The sequence below is a fragment of the Scylla paramamosain genome, chromosome 19 (assembly GCF_035594125.1).
Source record: "Scylla paramamosain isolate STU-SP2022 chromosome 19, ASM3559412v1, whole genome shotgun sequence".
NCBI lineage: Eukaryota > Metazoa > Arthropoda > Malacostraca > Decapoda > Portunidae > Scylla > Scylla paramamosain.
The window spans coordinates 13,598,458-13,618,615 of record NC_087169.1 but is presented as its reverse complement, the minus strand read 5'-3'; the positions used below and the strand labels follow the sequence as shown (position 1 = coordinate 13,618,615).

The following is a 20,158-nucleotide window of genomic DNA, read 5'->3' as shown; positions in this document are numbered from 1 at the left end:
ATTACTATTCTCTTCTTCCTTTCCTCTTCTCTCTGTTCCTTTTCTTTCTCTTTTCCTATCATGCCTTTTCTCTCTATTTTACCTTATTAACGTTCATCTCTCCTCTATCTTCTCTTTTCTTCCTCTTCTCCCGTTCTTCCTTCCTATTTCCTCTTTATTTTCCAACCAACGTTTCCTTATTTTTTTTTCCCCAAGACACGTGTGGCTGCTATGATCTCTCTCTCTCTCTCTCTCTCTCTCTCTCTCTCTCTCTCTCTCTCTCTCTCTCTCTCTCTCTCTCTCTCTCTCTCTCTCTCTCTCGTACACGGCAGGTTCCTTTTGCGTAAACAAGTCACCAGGGAAAGTTTACGCGCGCGTATCACCGCAGTGTGCGTGTGTGTGTGCGTGGAATTGTTATGTACACGAACTGCTGGAATACTTACAGGCCAGTGAGGAGACCAGCTGTGTGCGTATTGGGATCGACACACATACACATACACACACACACACACACACACACACACACACACACACACACACACACACACACACACACTTGTATATTATTCTATAATAATACATTACATCGATACGTACACTAGGCAACACAAACACACACACACACACACACACACACACACACACACACACACACACACACACAAGGTGACTGGGAGAGATATTGATCTGGTCTCCCAGGTAATGTTTTCCACGTCAACGTTACCACCTCCTCCTCGTCCTCCTTCTCCTCTCTCCTTTACTCCCTGTTTCTTTCAGCGGAGAACGAAATCTCAGGTGTTGCTAAGGTGGCGTAATTAAAAAGCCAAGGTCAGTGTGTTTTATTACCATTATTGTTGTCATTATTATTATTATTATTATTATTATTATTATTATTATTATTATTATTATTATTACTACTACTACTATTACTACTACTACTGTAATTATTTGTCGCAGTAAAGTCCATCAGTAATAAATTACATAGATTATTGTGTGTGTGTGTGTGTGTGTGTGTGTGTGTGTGTGTGTGTGTGTGTGTGTGTGTGTGTGTGTGTGTGTGTGTGTGTGTGTGTGTGTGTGTGTGAGAAAGCTAATGCAAATGGCGATAGAAAAAAAAACGGAAAAAAATTCTCTCTCTCTCTCTCTCTCTCTCTCTCTCTCTCTCTCTCTCTCTCTCTCTCTCTCTCTCTCTCTCTCGCTTGACAACAATTACCCGCGCACAACAAGCCACGTACACAAATGTTGACCCTCACTGAGCCCCTGGTCCCGGCGCCCCTCCACGCAGAGCAGGGGTAGGGGCGCATCAGCTGATTTAGACACACAGGCAGACACGGTGGTGGATAGCACATGGAGTCTTAGCATTGTAATAATAACTCATTGTATCCTGGGTTACAAATAAATGTTAAAATGTTTTCACCTGTTCCATTTTCATTGTTTTGTGTGGTGGTGGGATGGGTTGTGTGTGGTGTCTGATGTTTGGAGAGAGGGAGGGGGGAAGGAGAGAGGGTGAGGAGAGGTGCGTGGGTAGGTGGGTGGGTGGGTGGGGGGGTAGATAGATAGATAGATAGATAGATAGATAGATAGATAGATAGATAGATAGATAGATAAATATAGACAGATAGATGTAGATAGATACGAGTATACACAGATAGATAGGTAGGTAGGTAGGTAGGTAGGTAGGTAGGTAGGTAGGTAGGTAGGTAGGTAGGTAGGTAGGTAGGTAGGTAGGTAGGTAGGCAGGCAGGCAGGTAGGCAGGCAGGTAGGTAGGTAGGTAGGTAGGTAGGTAGGTAGGTAGGTAGGTAGGTAGGTAGGTAGGTAGGTAGGTAGGTAGGTAGGTAGGTAGGTAGGTAGGTAGGCAGGTAGGTAGGTAGGTAGGTAGGTAGGTAGGTAGGTAGGTAGGTAGGTAGGTAGGTAGGTAGGTAGGTAGGTAGGTAGGTAGGTAGGTAGGTAGGTAGGTAGGTAGGTAGGTAGGTAGGTAGGTAGGTAGGTAGGTAGGTAGGTAGGTAGGTAGGTAGGTAGGTAGGTAGGTAGGTAGGTAGGTAGGTAGATAGGTAGGTAGGTAGGAAGGTAGAGATAACCAGATAGACAAACAGATAAACAGAGACAGATAAACAGATAGACAGAGGTAGATAAATGAACAAATATAGATGGATACAGGTAGGAAAAAAACGAACAAAGAATTTCAGTATTTCGATAGAATGTCTGACAGATCAATACACACTGAGTATTAGCAGATAGATAAAGACAGTTAGACAGAAGACACGGATACAAACAGTGAGTCAGACAGACGACACATCGATACACAGTTAAAGGTAGATAGGTAGAGAGAGAGAGAGAGAGAGAGAGAGAGAGAGAGAGAGAGAGAGAGAGAGAGAGAGAGAGAGAGAGAGAGAGAGAGAGAGAGAGAGAGAGAGAGAGAGAGAGAGAGAGAGAGAGAGAGAAAATAAATAAATAAATGAATAAATAAATAAATAAATAAATAAAAACGTAAGCATCATCATCAGCAGCAGCAGCACCAGGCAGTCGAAAATATTGTTTTTAATTTTCTCCCTGTAATTGCATTAGGTGACTTTTCTTCCTTCCTTTAATTATTCTGGACTCTGGGGGTGACCAGTGCGAAGTATATATAGAACTACCTGCGTGACACATCAAATAACACATGACAAGGTGCAGGTATTGACGCAGGTGTGATAATGAAGCAAAGGAAGGTGTATTGGGGAGTATCACCTTCAACAAAACCACGGAGAAATTAAAGTGTACAAAGAAAGTATCAAGGGAGTTAACACTAAATTGGACGCACAGGTATGCAAACTCACGTAATGGAAGGACAGGTAAGATAAGGCCAGGTAAGGAAAGTAAACACATTATCCCACGTCAAAGTAATCAAGGAAATGAAGGCAGGTAAGATAAGAGATAAGAAAACAGTAACACGAGCTAATTCCAAATATGAGGCGAGATTTAAATGAGATGAGATTCCAAACAAATGAAGTAAAAAAAATAGTAAATTTGATGAATAATAAGGAAACTTTAAGTGATTGATAAAGACAAGTATTTACATTTGCTGCATTTGTTTATCCGTGCCTTACTGTTACCTGGCGCGCTTCACCTGCTATTAAAGGTAGCAGTGCGTGGCCTTCCCTCACCTGGCTGCCCTCACACCCTCACCCCTCCCAGGGCCAGAGAGGCGGTGCGGGCAGGGAAGGGTAAGTCAGGTTCCCTTTAATGTTGAAGAGCTAAATGAGGCTGGTTGGTCTGTGGCTTGCCTTCACCACACCTCACCTCACAGCGCCAGGTACACACACACACACACACACACACACACACACACACACACACACACACACACACACACACACACACACACACACACACACACACATTTTTAAAAATTTAAACAACAATATGTTGAAAATCTGAATTCACAAAGCAACAACAACTAGTACAATAATAATAATAATAATAATAATAATAATAATAATAATAATAATAATAATAATAATAAATTAACATTATTATAATTATCATTATCATTATTATTCTTACGGTCATTATCACCCTTATATCGTAAAAACTGACCTGTAGACACATAAGTGTAGTTTGATGGTGTACAGTGAAAACACCAATAAAAGAGTCAAGACAAAGGAAGAAGTAACACGATGCAAACAAGCAAATCCACATTCCCCACAAAAAATCTCTTCACCAATAATATAATAAAAGACAAACACATATCCCCGAGCAATTCGTTGTACAATATAATACAAAAGTACAAGGGCTATATATTAAATAAATGAGAAAACATTACAGCGGTACTCTCTCTCTCTCTCTCTCTCTCTCTCTCTCTCTCTCTCTCTCTCTCTCTCTCTCTCTCTCTCTCTCTCTCTCTCTCTCTCTCTCTCTCTCTCTCTCTCTCTCTCAGAATGTAAGAGTATACCATGAAATACTCGGCAGCTGACTCACCCATTCTCTATGTCAGACCTGTCAAAGAAAACGAAACCGTTCTCTAAACTCACTGTAAACACCAGTTTTCTTCCACCTCTGAAGAGGCAAACTCAACTATTTTTAAACATGCCCTGAAAATGTGGAAAAACGGGAAAAATTGGAAATAGAAAAAGATGTTACTGGCAAATATATGAGTGTATACTCTCTCTCTCTCTCTCTCTCTCTCTCTCTCTCTCTCTCTCTCTCTCTCTCTCTCTCTCTCTCTCTCTCTCTCAAGTTCACTGCACAACCACCCCGTACAATTTGCCTAATGACCTCACTGACCTTCACTTACTCACCCATGACCTGCCACAACGCCCATCCACATTCCACTCACGCAACCTCCTCCTCCACCTTCACCCATTCCACTCAACACACGGGCTCGTCCACAGCAACTATCACCGTCGGAACAATTATTACCATCATCTTTCACAAACCTATTTTTTCTCTTCTTTCAAGTTCAGATCACATCATTCATTATCCAATAAAAGTGTTATCACCATTATCATACCCATATATTATCACCACCATGACCATCGCCATTATCTCATCTAAACGTGATTTTTTTTTATCTTTTCAAATCTACATATTTATTCATCATTTAATACAAATCCTACCACCACCACCACCACCACCACCACCACCACCACCACCACCACCACCACCATTACCATTCAACATTACCGCTATCATCTAATTCAAACATATATATATATATATATATATATATATATATATATATATATATATATATATATATATATATATATATATATATATATATATATATATATAATTTTTTTTTTCATATCCACATACTCATTATTCAATACAAGTGTCACCATTACTACCCTCATCAACACCATCATTACCATTACCATTATCTCATCCAAACCTAAATTTATATTATTCTCTTTATATCAACACCCATTACTCATTATTCAATACCACCCCTACCACCTCCACCACCATCACCACCACCATCACCATCACCCATAACTATATACATATTTCTCTCACTTTCCCAGTTTAAATTCACTTCACACTGTTAATTCAATACGCATCGGTGCATTTTTTAGACCAATTTATGCACCAGGCAGTACTGTGAGGTCGTTAGAATATACTACACTAATATTTTGTCCAGGAATAAATAGAGTGTTGTGGAAGAGAAAGGGTTGAATTTCGGTATGGATTTTGTTAACTTTACGTGTATGAAGGTGGATGGTGTGTGGATGGTGGGTGCCGGTTCACCATCCTTTGTTTCCCTCTTCCCATCACTCACCTGGAAAGAAAAAGAGATTCAGGTATTAATTAGTGAGCTGGGGGAAAGGTTGATAAAATATGTGGTATTATTATTATTATTATTAATATTATTATTATTATTATTATTATTATTGCTGTTGCTATTACTACTGTAACGATACTAACATTATTACGACTTCTACCACTACAACTGGCACTATTATTATTATTATTATTATTATTATTATTATTATTATTATTATTATTATTATTATTTCTACTATTACTACTACTACTACTACTACTACTACTACTACTACTACTACCACCACTACTATTACAGTCTGCTGTTACTATTACTACTACTACTACTACTAGAGCAACTACTACCATTACTACATTTACTACAACAACAACAACAACAACAACAACTACTACTACTACTACTACTACTACTACTACAATAACAACAATAACTACTACTACTAACACATTTACAACTATTCTTTGTGTATTAAGAATAGATTTTGTTCAAATGGTGATTCCGTGTGTGTGTGTGTGTGTGTGTGTGTGTGTGTGTGTGTGTGTGTGTGTGTGTGTGTGTGTGTGTGTGTGTGTGTGTGTGTGTGTGTGTGTGTGTGTGTGTGTGTGTGTGTGTGTGTGTGTGTGTGTGTAGCAGCAGCTGTGAGTCGGTAATGGGAACTGTTGCGGAGGTAAAATAATAAGCCATTACTCAAAGTGGGCATTAGTCACCCAGCACCAAATCACACACACACACACACACACACACACACACACACACACACACACACACACACACACACACACAACACTTGAACAAAACCCATTCTCAATACACCATAAACAGAAGTAGTAGTAGTAGTAGTAGTAGTAGTAGTAGTAGTAGTAGTAGTAGTAGTAGTAGAGAAGTAGTAATAGTAGTAGTAGTTGTTGTTGTTGTTAATGTATAACGACAATTTTTCACTTCATTCACTATTTATATCCCCATTGAGAGAGAGAGAGAGAGAGAGAGAGAGAGAGAGAGAGAGAGAGAGAGAGAGAGAGAGAGAGAGAGAGAGAGAGAGAGAGAGAGAGAGAGAGAGAGAGAGAGAGAGAGAGAGAGAGAAACAAAACTTCCACACACTCCCCTTTATTTCTCAAGTAAATTTGTATTAAACATTTACACAGAAAATTTGTTGAAGTTCCTTGTATATAGAGACTCGAGGCGCGGCGAGAGGGAATGGGAATGGGAACGGGAAGGGAAAAATGTGCCAGTCTTTATTTCCCCATTTTTTTTTCCTTCTCAAATTCCTCTAAAAACACGGAGGGGATGAGATTAGAGGGAGGGAGGGAGGGAGGGAGGGAGGGAGGGAGGGAGGGAGGGAGGACTGAAGCAAAAAGAAATAAAGGATAAATAAAGGAATAAAGGATGATGGATGAAAGGAAGGAAGGAAGGAAGGAAGGAAGGAAGGAAGGAAGGAAGGAAGGAAGGAAGGAAGGAAGGAAGGAAGGAAGGAAGGAAGGAAGGAAAGAGCGAACGAACAAACGAAGATACTATGCAAAGAAAAATAAGACAAATAAAAAAAAGGAAAGAAAGATGATGAATTGAAGATAAATCGAGAGAGAGAGAGAGAGAGAGAGAGAGAGAGAGAGAGAGAGAGAGAGAGAGAGAGAGAGAGAGAGAGAGAGAGAGAGAGAGAGAGAGAGAGAGAGAGAGAGAGAGAGAGAGAGAAATGGGCGTCCAATTCTGTCATCTCAAATACTTCATTCATCCCAACTTCCGGTCCATCAGGCAGACAGGAAGAGCTACAAACTCCTCCAATCCTTATTTCTCATCTCCAATTTCCTCCTCCTCCATTTTTTTCCTCCACTTTCCCTCCCTCCCTCCTCCTCCTCCTCCTCCTCCTACCACTACTATTACTACTATAACTATTAGTATTGTAGTATTGTATCAACAACAACAACAACTACTACTACTACTACAACTACTAGCAACTACTACTACTCTTCCTATCTCCTGGTGCTTTTTCCAATATTTTTCCTTCCTCCTCCTCCTCCTCCTCCTCCTCCTCCTCCTTCTACTACTACTACTACTACTACTACTACTACTGTTGCTTTTTCTATTCATTTTTTTTCTCTACTTTCCTTCCTCTCCTCCTCGTCCTACTACTACTACTACTACTACTACTACTACTACTACTACTACTACTACTACCACTACTACTATTACTACTGTTTTTTTTATTCGTCTTCTTTCCTCTACTTCCCCTCCCTCCCTACCTCCTCCTCCTCTTCCTTCTCCTCCTCATCCTTCTTCTTCTCCAACCCATCCTCCTCATCCTACAATTACTATTCTTCCTAGTCCTTTTCTTCTCTACTATCGCTTTCCCTTCCTCCTCCTCCTCCTCCTCTTACTACTCCTATCCCTCACATCCATCTTCCTCCTTCAGAGTCCTACACGGCAAGTCTATTAGGGCAAGGAGCAAGTAGGACTCCCTGTAGGATACGTCTGTCCAAGAGAGGCCACGTATCCTTTCTTGTATAGATTTAAGTTGAGGTTTGAAGCGGTGGTGGTGGTGGAGGAAGAGGAGAAGAAGAAGGAGAAGCATAAAAGCAAGAACAACAAGAAGAGCAACAACAAGAACAAGAGCAACAACAAGAACAAGAGCAACAACAAGAACAAGAGCAACAACAACAGCAACATTAAAGAATAGAAAAAGAAAAAAGAAGGAAGAATAACAGACGGAAAATATAAGGAGAAAGAAAAAGTAGGACAGAGACATCGAGGAAGTTAGCGATAACGAGAAAAAGAAGGGAGAGGAATAAAGAAGGAAGAAGCAGGAAAAAAAAGTGATGCTGTTAAAAAGAAGAGAGGGTTGTAAAAAGACTATAATGAGAAGTAATAACGATAATGGACACCAGGCAGGAGGGAAGGAGGATGAGAGGAGGATGAGAGGAGAAGGAGGAGGAAAAGAAGGGAGAAAGAAAGGAATAGGAGACAAGACAAAGAAGGTAAAGATAAAAAAGTAAAAAATTACCTTAAATGGGAAATTTTTTTAAACACATAGAGGTAAATTATAATGAAAATATATGAAACAGGAAAAATAAAATAAAACAAAGAAAAAATAAAGAAAGGAACGCACGAATGAACGAACTAACGATAAAAAAAAGTAGAAAAAAGAAAATGGAACATGAATGAATGAATAAATGAATGGACGGATGAAGGAATGAAGGAAAAAATAAATAAGGACGAAGGAACAGAAAAAAAGAAAAAAGAAAAGGAAATATAAATAACATAAAAGGGAAAGAAAGGAAGGCAAACACAAACACGAGGCAGAGTGAAAATACAATGAAAGATAAGGAAAAAAATGACAAACACGCGAATAATACAGTAAAACAAACACAAGACAGTGAAAACACAATCCAAGGTTAGGAAAACACCACAAATAACACAATAACACTTACACGAGGCAAAATTCCCCAGCACAACCCCAAGAGACACCACGAGGAAAATTTGGCATTATTTTTCACCTTGTTACCTTCCGCAGTCACCCGGCAGCCCCCGAGTCACCTGTCCATCCCCTCAGTCACCTGTCACCTGCCTGCCAACTCCCCGTCACTCATTCAGGTAATGGACAATGCCTTTAATTATTTTCAACGTAATTTTTTTTTTATTTATTTTTTTTCCTACTCCTTTCTCTCAATTAATTCTGGATCTTAGGGTACATGTAATTTTGTTTTCTAATTTGAGTTTATTCTTTTTTTTTTTTTTATCGGGAACGTATACTGCTATTCTATTTTCTTTTTCTATTTTTTCTTTAACTTTTTTTACTTTCTTTTTTTTCTTTCAGTTCATTCAAGACCTTGAGGAATATTCTCTTACTTATTTTCTAACTTTAATTTACTCAGTTTATACTTTTCCTATACATACAATGCTCTTTTTTTCTATTTCCTTTCTTCATTTATTCCCTAATCTTCCTCATCCATCACATTTTCATCTTTTTTTCTAATCATTCAGGATCTTGAGGTACATTTTTTTTTCATTCAAGTCTACTATATTTTCGTATATAACACATTCTTTCATTTTTTTCCCTTCCTTTATTGATTCCTTCACTTTCCTCCTCTTTTTTAATCCTACAACTTTCTCTCGCCTGGCCTTCCGTTTCCAATTCTTTTTAATATAACCTCTCCCTTCTCTTTCATCTCAGCATTTCATCATTCTTTTCCTTCCTCCTCATTTTGCATTCTTCTTCTTGCTGCTTATATCTTCTCCTCATCTTTCAGTCAATCTCTCCTCCTCCTCCTTCTCCTCCTCCTCCTCTTCCTCCAGAGCAATCAAGTCCTTTTAAAAATTCGTTTAAATCTCCGCTACTCATTAATTTCCATTTTATTTAATTCCAGGAGTGTAAGAGAAAAAAAAATCTACTTGAGGTACTTTTGCTACTTACTAATGAATTGCAAGGAGGAGGAGGAGGAGGAGGAGGAGGAGGAGGAGGAGGAGGAGGAGGAGGAGGAGGAGGAGGAGGAGGAGGAGGAGGAGGAGGAGGAGGAGGGAAGAAAATGTGAACGAAGCAGTGTGGAAGAGGAAGAAAAGAGGAGGAAAAGGACGCTAACAGAAAGAGGGATGAAAAGAAGAGGAAGAGAAAACATGAATGAGAAGTGGAAGAGGAGGAGGAGGAGGAGGAGGAGGAGGAGGAGGAGGAGGAGGAGGAGGAGGAGGAGGAGGAGAAGGAGGAGGAGGAATATTAGAAGCAGGAAGAATACAAAATGAGAAGGATGAGAGAAGAAAAGATGATGAAATGCAGATATGAAACAAAGGAGGAAAGATGAGTGGGAAAGAGGGAAACAGGAATGACAGACTGGAAAATGATGAAGGGAAATGTGCATGAAATAAGGAGAAATGAGGAAATGAGGAAAGGCGAGGAAGAAATGAGGGTAGGAACAAACAGATGAGGAAAATAAAATACAGGAATGGAAAATGAAGGAAAATTATCAAAGAAAAAAGGGAAACTTATGAAATCATTTTAGACAAGAAAATAAAGGATGGATATAAGATTGATGCAAAACAGAAACGTATGAATGATTTAAATAGAAAGTTTTGATGATAATGATGATGGTGATGATGATGATAAAGAGGAGGAGGAGGAGGACAAAAATAAGGAACAGGAGGAAAAGCAAGAAAAAGGAAGAAGAAAAGGAGGAGGAGGAGGAGGAGGAGGAGGAGGAGGAGGAGGAGGAGGAGGAATACAAAGGAAAGCCAAACAGCAACAGACCTTTTGGTCCTTGCAAGGCTGTTTGGTAACTACTTCTAACTAGCTACAGTGAAGAGAGACAGGACAGCATAGCAGGAGGAGGAGGAGGAGGAGGAGGAGGAGGAGGAGGAGGAGGAGGAGGAGGAGGAGGAGGAGGAGGAGGAGGAGGAGGAGGAGGAGGAGGAAGAGGTCAAGGACGACGAGGAGGAAAAGGAGGATAAAGACGAGGAGAAGGACAAGGAAGAAGAGAAGGAAGAAAAAAATACGATCGTAAGATGGAATAAAGAAGAAAAGAAGCTGAGAGAGAGAGAGAGAGAGAGAGAGAGAGAGAGAGAGAGAGAGAGAGAGAGAGAGAGAGAGAGAGAGAGAGAGAGAGAGAGAGAGAGAGAGAGAGACGCAGTGAGGGGAGAGAGTGAGTGAGGGAATGGTATAAACTACTCTATTTTCCAGCGAGAAAGTGTGACAAACGACTTGAAAATCTAGAGTTATGAGAGGCAGAGTAACGGTGGTGGTGGTGGTGGTGGTGGTGGTGGAGGAGTATTTTACTTTTGCACAACTCAAGAAAGAGGAGAAGAGGGAAGAGGAAGGGAGAGGAAGGGAGAGGGACAAGTCATCAGGGTACACAATATCATGGAATGGGCAACGAGGATGATGATAAACGTTAAGAGGAAGAGGAAGAAGAGGAAGAAGAGTGAGGGGGAGTGTATAGGAGGGTATAGAAATGCTGGGAGACGGGAAGAGGAGAGTGGAAGAGAATATAAAGGAAGAAAAGGGATATGGTAGATGGGGATGGGAGAGAGAGAGAGAGAGAGTGTGATGGGAGGCGAGTGCTGTGGCAGGAAGGGTGAAACTTGCATGTTATTTTGGGTATAACGGCATGTTGGCCCCTCCACCTCCACTTGCTGTTGTTGTTGTTGTTGTTGTTGTTGTTGTTGTTGTTGTGGTAGTAGTAGTAGTAGTAGTAGTAGTAGTAGTTACTGTTATTCTTGTAACAATATGCTTTTTCCTTTAAAATTAACAAAAAATAAACTTTCCTTGTTCCCATTGTTTCCTCCTATTTCTCCTTTTTTGTCCGCCTCCTCCTCCTCCTCCTCCTCCTTTGAGAATCCCACACTAGGAAACATTGAATCATCATTAATAGAATTCGCACATAAGAACGAATACTTTCACCTCCATTAAAACCCTCCTCCTCTTTCTCCTCCTCCTCTCCCAGAATGAGATGTTTTTTTTACTCTCCCTCCCCGTCCTTCAATATTGAGGAGAGATGTGTGTGTGTCCCTGAGTCTTCCACTTCAGCATAAGGTACCTGCTTCCCGATACAGAATATACATATTTCCTTTAGTCTCAGCCACTGCCCTATTTAGGAAAAGGACGAGGAGGAGGAGGAGGAGGAGGAGGAGGAGGAGGAGGAGGAGGAGGAGGAGGAGGAGGAGGAGGAGGAGGAGGAGGAGGAGGAGGAGAATGGCACACTAACTCACTCACTCACTCACTCTCTCTCTCTCTCTCTCTCTCTCTCTCTCTCTCTCTCTCTCTCTCTCTCTCTCTCTCTCTCTCTCTCTCTCTCTCTCTCTCTCTAAGCACACACACATACACACACACGCGACCAATTAAAAGCAACTTTATTAATGATGAGCAGCTTCTCTCTTCCTCCCTCTTTTCCACAACTAGCTAATACTGAACGTGATCTGATGATACCATGAAAAAGAAATGCAGTCCTTCAGTCACACACACACACACACACACACACACACACACACACACACACACACACACACACACACACACACACACACCACTAATGAATAATACTTTAATCAAACGAAAGGCTACAAAGAAGGATTGAAACGGATTGGTAACTGGGGAACAAGAGAGAAAAATAGATGAGGGAACCAAAAAGAGAAAAAATTCAGATTATCTTTAGTAAATAAGATATGTAAAATTGATAGCCAGGTGAGTGTGTGTGTGTGTGTGCGTGTGTGTTCGTGTTTTCTGCATCCAAAGTGGGGAAGCAAATTGGGTTGCTTGTTTCACTTAATTGCCAAGTAAAGTGAAAGCGAGTGGGTCCCTTTAAATTGGTGAAGTGTGTGTGTGTGTGTGTGTGTGTGTGTGTGTGTGTGTGTGTGTGTGTGTGTGTGTGTGTGTGTGTGTGTGTGTGTGTGTAGTAGTAGTAGTAGTAGTAGTAGTAGTAGTAGTAGTAGTATAGTACTAGTTACTACAACTATCATCATTATTATTATTATTATTATTATTATTATTATTATTATTATTATTATTATTATTATTACTACTACTACTACTACTACTACTACTAATAATAATAATAATAATAATAGTAGTAGTAGTAGTAGTAGTAGTAGTAGTAGTAGTAGTAGTAGTAGTAGAGGTAGTAGTAGTAGTAGTAGTTGTGTGGTTGTTAGCTAGTTGTGTGAACGAGTGAACGAGCTAGGCTTCAGTCATAAGTGTTAAGTGGAAGTGCGCGGCCTGGCGCCGAGAGATCACCTACCTCCAGCCTTCTGTTCACACCTTCTGTGAATAAACACCTGCACTGTTACCTGCGTTTCCTGTGCCCCTGCTGGTCAAGAGTCGAACATGGCGCAGTGAGTAGGATCAGGACAAGGCTGCAGTGGGTACGGCGCAGAATGGAGAAGCAGTTGGAGGCGCTGGCTGCCCTGCTAGCGCGACAGTCGGAGCAGAGTCAGGCTCGCGAGGAGCGTTTAACCCAGCTGCTGGAGAGAGTGGGGACACAAGCTCCCAGTCGCACCACGGCGAGCAATGAAGGCGAAACCACAGCCCGCAGCACGTCTACCCAGGGCGCGAGGTTCCCGACGTCCGCCACCATCATTCCTCACTTAACGGCGTCAGCATCTTTACGTGAGTTCGACACGTGGCGCCATAAGTTTGAAGGATACGTAACCCTCGCCAGGATAGACTGTCTCTCCCTGGCTGAGCAGAGGGCGGCACTCGCTGCTGTCCTAGACGACGAGTGGACCCGTACACTTCGCTACGGGATAAGCTTACCGAGAGACGCGGAGTTAAGAACCATCCTCGATGCAATGTGTGAGTACCTGCGAAGCCAGCGCAACATCATCATGGATAGAAGAGACTTCTACTCCCGCGTGCAAGAAACGCAAGAAGGTTTTGACGACTTTTTATGTGCTGTAAAGGAAATCGCCAATTTCTGTGACTTTTGCGACCAGTGCATAAACCATCAGCTGCGTGACAGAATTGTCGTTGGGACACGAGACGAAGTGGCTCTGAAACGCATGCTGGAAAACAAGAAACTCACCCTTGAAAACGCCATAGATATTTGCAGAGCATCAGAGAGCGCTAACCAGTGTAGTGCAGTACTAAGGGGCGGCTCTCACTCTTCGAGCCATGGTGTGAACGCTGTCTCGAACTACAGGAAGGGCAGTTTCGGGGCTCAAGCCCCACGGGCTGTTATCGTTGTGGCAAAGATTGTCGCAGTGACAAAAGGGGATGCCAGGCAATAGATAAAGTGTGTCGTAACTGCGGGAAAAGAGGGCATTTTGCGAGTGTATGTCAGCAGACAGTGAGGAAACGACGAGGGAGCTTCGAGGAGTTCCTCAACTGTCTCTCCTCATCGCGGTGCAGGCCCGAGGCGGGGAGCCAGTGCCAGTGTATACCAGCTCTTATCAGGCGTATACACAAAGACGGTGACGGCACGACCTGCGCCCCAGGTGCTCATTACCGCCACACATCCCGCTGGAAGAGACAAGATTACGTGGACTCCTGACTCTGGGGCCGAAACGACCGTTATTGGCCTCGACACGGCAACACTCCTTGGAATCCCGCCCTCCAGCTTGGCGCCCGCTGATGGTGATGGACTTTATGCTGCCGGTAATCACCCCCTCACCTGTGTAGGAACTTTCTCGTCGCACTTGCAACTGGGCGACAGGGAAGCTGAGACTGTTGTGAGCGTGGTGAAGGAGGTGAAGGGGGGCGCTGCTTAGCTGGTACGATTCCATCGCTCTCGGAATCCTCCCCGAAGATTTTCCGGCTCAAATCCGACCGCTACGCAGGGAAGAACAGCACACCGGCAACAGCTCCATCAAGTACCCGACCGCCTCGCAGCCACCTCTATCTACGCCCACAGAAGTGATCAGCTGGCCTCATTCCTACGACCCAACGCCACAGCAGCGTGCGGGGCACGCTGCTGCTGTGATCAAGGCCTTTCCCAGCGTCTTCGAAGCAAAGGAAGGTTTACGTGCAATGGCTGGTGGATCCATGGCCATCGAGTTGACAGACGACGCCCTCTCACGTGCTCCAGTACAGGACCCAGTGGAGGAAGAGGATGCTGCTACTTCTGGTGACCTCGACCCTCTCCACTCAGCGGTCATCTCAGCGTTATCTGCCACCAATGAGGACGGCGTCCGCTAGCACCACTCCAGGATCAGACTGTGGAAATGGTACGTGCCGCAGCAGCAAGAGACGGGGAGTACTGCTTGCTCAAGAACGTCATCATCGAGGGCTTCCCTGATCATTGCCACGACCTCGATCACCGCTTGCGTACGTACTGGCCGGTGCGCAGTCTGCTGGCCGTAGACGACGACCTGGTGGTTTACGGGCCGAGGCTTCTTATTCCTCACAGCCTCCGCCGAGAAACACTAGAGCGACTCCATGACAGTCATCAGGGGATGGAGCGCACCAAGCGACGGGCCCGACAAACGGTGTACTGGCCTGGTATGGACAGAGACGTTGAGAACGTCGTTTCTGGATGCTCACTATGCCGTCCACTCCTACCAAGCCAAGCCAACGAACCTCTCTGGCAGGACACGGACACACCCAGCAGGGTGTTTGAGTCAGTTTCTGCAGACTACTTCCACGCAGCAGGCCGTACATACCTCGTGTATGTAGATCGCTTGTCTGGGTGGCCTCACGTGTCTGCATGCTCACGTCCAGCATCGGCTGATCAGCTCGTTCGTGTCCTTCGGGGTGTGTTCGCCGACACGGGCGTGCCTGTTCTCCTGAGGACTGACGGTGGACCGCAGTTCACTTCTTCATCGGTACGGCGCTTCCTGGCTCGATGGGGGGTGGAGCATCGTGTATCTTCACCTCATTATCCACGCTCCAATGGTCACGCCGAGGCAGCGGTCAAGTCCGTGAAGAAGCTGATCCTCACGACCACACAGCAGGGACACCTGGACGAGGATGCGTTCGCTCGCGGGTTGCTGGAACTGCGCAACACTCCGAGGGCGGAAGGGCGATCACCAGCACAAGTCCTCTTCGGTCATCCTATGAGGTCCTGTGTCCCGGCTCATCATCGCTCATACGCTCAGCAGTGGCAGCGCGCTGCTGATGAGTGCGACGCCAAGGCAGAGCGACTGAGGAAGAAAGCGAAACTTCGCCACGACGCGTCCGCCCGTACTCTTCCTCTCCTGCACCTCGGTGGCCACGTCGACGTTCAAGATCACACGACAGGCCTCTGGGATCGCCTGGGTGTCATCGTGGCTGTTGGGCGAAGGAGAGACTACCTCATCAAGATGGGCAGCGGTCGCGTGATGTGGCGTAATAGAAGACACCTACGCCCACACAGACCTCTTGCTCCCCTTCCTGTCGAGCAGCACACCGCTCATGGCGGTGCAGCGCTTCAGCATCAGGGTCACGAGGAACACCACCATCCCGGCAGCCCGGAGCATCAGGGTAACGGGGTACACCGTGGCCGAGAGCAACCAGAGCGTCGAAGCAGCCGACAGCGTAGGGAGCCGAGACGACTGCAGGTGCGGTGGCACCGTAGCACCTACGATTAGTCGTACGTGTTCATTGTACGCTGTGTTTGTTTTGTGTATGTACCGTGTTTTCTGTACTTCAATCATTGTAACTTTGTTTCATGTGTTACGGTAGCCATAACAAAGATAAGGAATCTTCCTTATGTCTCGGGGGAGGTGTGTGGTTGTTAGCTAGTTGTGTGAACGAGTGAACGAGCTAGGCTTCAGTCATAAGTGTTAAGTGGAAGTGCGCGGCCTGGCGCCGAGAGATCACCTACCTCCAGCCTTCTGTTCACACCTTCTGTGAATAAACACCTGCACTGTTACCTGCGTTTCCTGTGCCCCTGCTGGTCAAGAGTCGAACAGTAGTAGTAGTAGAAGAATCATCACCATTATCGCCTAAAGATTAATTAAGGCGACTCGCGCGCGCGCGTGTGTGTGTGTGTGTGTGTGTGTGTGTGTGTGTGTGTGTGTGTGTGTGTGTGTGTGTGTGTGTGTGTGTGTGTGTGTGTGTGTGTGTGTGTGTGTGCATACGAGTGAGTGAGCGAGAAAATGACCGACTTGTATATCAGAAAAAGAAAGATGAAGGGACAGTCGAAGAAGACTCGTTGGAGGAGGAGGAGGAGGAGGAGGAGGAGGAGGAGGAGGAGGAGGAGGAGGAGGAGGAAGTAAGGGAGATGAGACAAAGGAAGGCTTGGCATTTCTCCAGAATCCTTGCGCACACACACACACACACACACACACACACACACACACACACACACACACACACACACACAGAAGGAAGAAAAAATCCATGCCAAACTAAACACACACACACACACACACACACACACACACACACACACACACACACACACACACACACACACACACACACACACACACACACACACACACACACACACACACACACCGAAAAAAAAACCGAGAAATGATGAAGGGGAGACTGGGAAATAGAGGAATGGGAATGAGAAATGAGGATCTGGAAAAAAGGAGGAGGAGGAGGAGGAGGAGGAGGAGGAGGAGGAGGAGGAGGAGGAGGAGGAGGAGGAGGAGGAGGAGGAGGAGGAGGAGGAGACGTTAAGGTGGAGGAGTCGCTTAGAAGGAAAAGGAGGAAAATGTTGACATTGAAGACGAGGTGCTGGACACGTCCCCTGTTGCTCCGAGGACTGCAAGGTGGAGATAAGCGAGGGAGAGAGGGAGAGGGAGAGGGAGAGGGAGAGGGAGAGGGAGAGGGAGGGAGAGGGAGAGGCGTTATGATACGGTATATAAGGTACCATGGTGTTGAGAGAGAGAGAGAGAGAGAGAGAGAGAGAGAGAGAGAGAGAGAGAGAGAGAGAGAGAGAGAGAGAGAGAGAGAGAGAGAGAGAGAGGAAAAATCGCTACGGAGAGTGAGAGAAAATCCAATTAAATATGCCAAAAGTTCTATTGGTTTATCGGAGAGGGTAGGTTGGTCTCTCTCTCTCTCTCTCTCTCTCTCTCTCTCTCTCTCTCTCTCTCTCTCTCTCTCTCTCTCTCTCTCTCTCTCTCGTTCTATTTTCTTTGACTAACTTTACATTCAAATATTTTCTCCCTCTCTTCTTCCTTCCAAATTTTTCCACCTCTTCCTCCTCTTTTTCTCTCTTGCTCTCTCTCTCTTTCCCTCGTTCCTCCAGGACCAGTTCATTATGACCAACCCCTGCCTCCCTGCCTCCCTGCCTCCCTCCTACCTCTCTCTTCCTTGCCACCGTCTGTCTCCCCCTCACTGTCCTACTTTTTGAAGACAATCAGAAAAATCTCAGTCTTCCAACTTCCACGAGAAGAGTAGGGAGGGAAGGAGGGAGGAAGAAAATTATGCTGCTTCTGTTAATATTGGTGGTGATGATGATGATGATGATGATGATGATGATGATGATGATGATGATGATGATGATGATGATGATGATGATGATGATGATGATGATGATGATGATGATGATGATGATGGAGGAGGAGGAGGAGGAGGAGGAGGAGGAGGAGGAGGAGGAGGAGGAGGAGGAGGAAATAAGAGAAATGAGAGATTTATGTGTCTGGCGCTGCTGCTTCTGATGATGATAATGATAAAAAATACAACTAAGCTGAGGAGGAGGAGGAGGAGGAGGAGGAGGAGGAGGAGGAGGAGGAGGAGGAGGAGGAGGAGGAGGAGGAGGAGGAGAAGCCTAATCCATACGAGATCTGATGGGGATTTAATGGAAACCTAACGATTAATAATAAATATCAAGGCTTTATTTAAATCCAAAAAGGCTTAGGACGATTTCATATGAATTTACTTAATTTATCGCGGGAGAGAGAGAGAGAGAGAGAGAGAGAGAGAGAGAGAGAGAGAGAGAGAGAGAGAGAGAGAGAGAGAGAGAGAGAGAGAGAGAGAGAGAGAGAGAGAGGTTCTCCTCTTTACTCAGCCTATAAAAAGAAGTAGGGCAGAAGAAGAAGAAGAAGAAGAAGAAGAAGAAGAAGAAGAAGAAGAAGAAGAAGAAGAAGAAGAAGAAGAAGAAGAAGAAGAAGAAGAAGAAGAAGAAGAAGAAGAAGAACAACAACAACAACAACAACAACAACAACAACAACAACAACAACAACAACAACAACAACAACATAATGTTGTTGCTGCTGCTGCTGCTGCTGATGATATTTCTTGTGAAATACAAGTATAATATGTATTGAATGTTTTCAATAGATATTAGCATCTATTATCAGATCTCTGCTGTTTAACGCTATTAATGTTTTCATTGCTATGGTCATCGCTCTTAACACTGAAATCACCGCAATAAATTGTTTGGATGGACCTAAAGAACAAGAAGAATATGAGGTTAATTTAATGTAAGTTAATCTACAGAAGTACGCATTGAAGAGACTGTAGTACAAAGAAAAAAGTCTTTTAAAAACTGTAGATGATAATGGTAAAGACTGACTAGCTGTGGAAGGGTTAATCACTAATACCTTCCTTTAACTCTACGGTTTCTTGTTTTCGGGTTTCAATAAGAGAGCAAGGGGAAGATTGAGAAAGTGAACATTTAACTCTCTCACAGCGATAAGGAACACTTCACAACACTAACGGCAATGTATACAACCTTTTAGAGCATCTACAAGAAGGAAAAGGGTATGAAAAGAGTATATTGTCCAATGTGTACCCAGTCTTATCTTAGAGGCGGCTGTAGAAAAAACAACAAATGCTTTCCAGTAGTTTGTGATTAAGGAAACATGTCAAACAGCAGTGAAAGGGTTAAGTAACAAAAGACATTCACTTCCACTGTGCATCGTGTTTTCCCTCAGCGTTACGTTCTCATCTGCTTACGATCTTCCTGGAAAACCCAAGGACTTAAGGTTATAAAGATTCCAAGCCCAGAGAGATACGGCGCGTTGCTTTGCTCTTTCCGGTGACTACAGGGCAAGGAATCAAGCGGACAGACAGATCCCCCTCCTGCTGCATATTCCTCATTTTCATCAGCCTCACACTCGCTCCGCTGGGAAGGCTGGCAGGGTGTTCACTTAATGCAAACTGAGTACGAGTATTTGCTTATTTACTCCATGCAGTCACAACTCAAACATGGCGTAGATTGCCCCGCCATCACCACCACAACTACTACCAACAACACTACCATCACTACTACCACCACCATCACGCAATCATTTCTGTTACGCGCCACCAAGTCCAGCATACACCACCGCTGTTACTAAGCTGACAACCCCTATTTCACACCTTTCACGATCATCATCATCACTATCACCACTAAGCCAACCACCACCACAGCACCATTATACACCTGTCATAGCACCCCAACCACTATTACTGCTGTCTGGACAATAGCAATTTCACACCTTACACCGCCACTACCACCACTGAAGCACCATCACACGACCAAGACAACACACACACACACACACACACACACACACACACACACACACACACACACACACACACACACACACACACACACACACACACACACACACACATCCTT

The 20,158-nt window shown here is 44.1% G+C and overlaps 1 long non-coding RNA gene across 1 annotated transcript in view; it reads right to left on the bottom strand.

The window, feature by feature from the left end:
• Nucleotides 1–3,928: 3,928 nt before the first annotated feature.
• The window catches only part of LOC135109672 (uncharacterized), a 69,204-nt gene continuing 52,974 nt past the window's right edge, over nt 3,929–20,158 (bottom strand). Inside the window, exon 3 of the long non-coding RNA XR_010272840.1 lies at nt 3,929–3,955. This is a non-coding gene — a long non-coding RNA (uncharacterized LOC135109672). The remainder of the gene's footprint in view (nt 3,956–20,158) is intronic.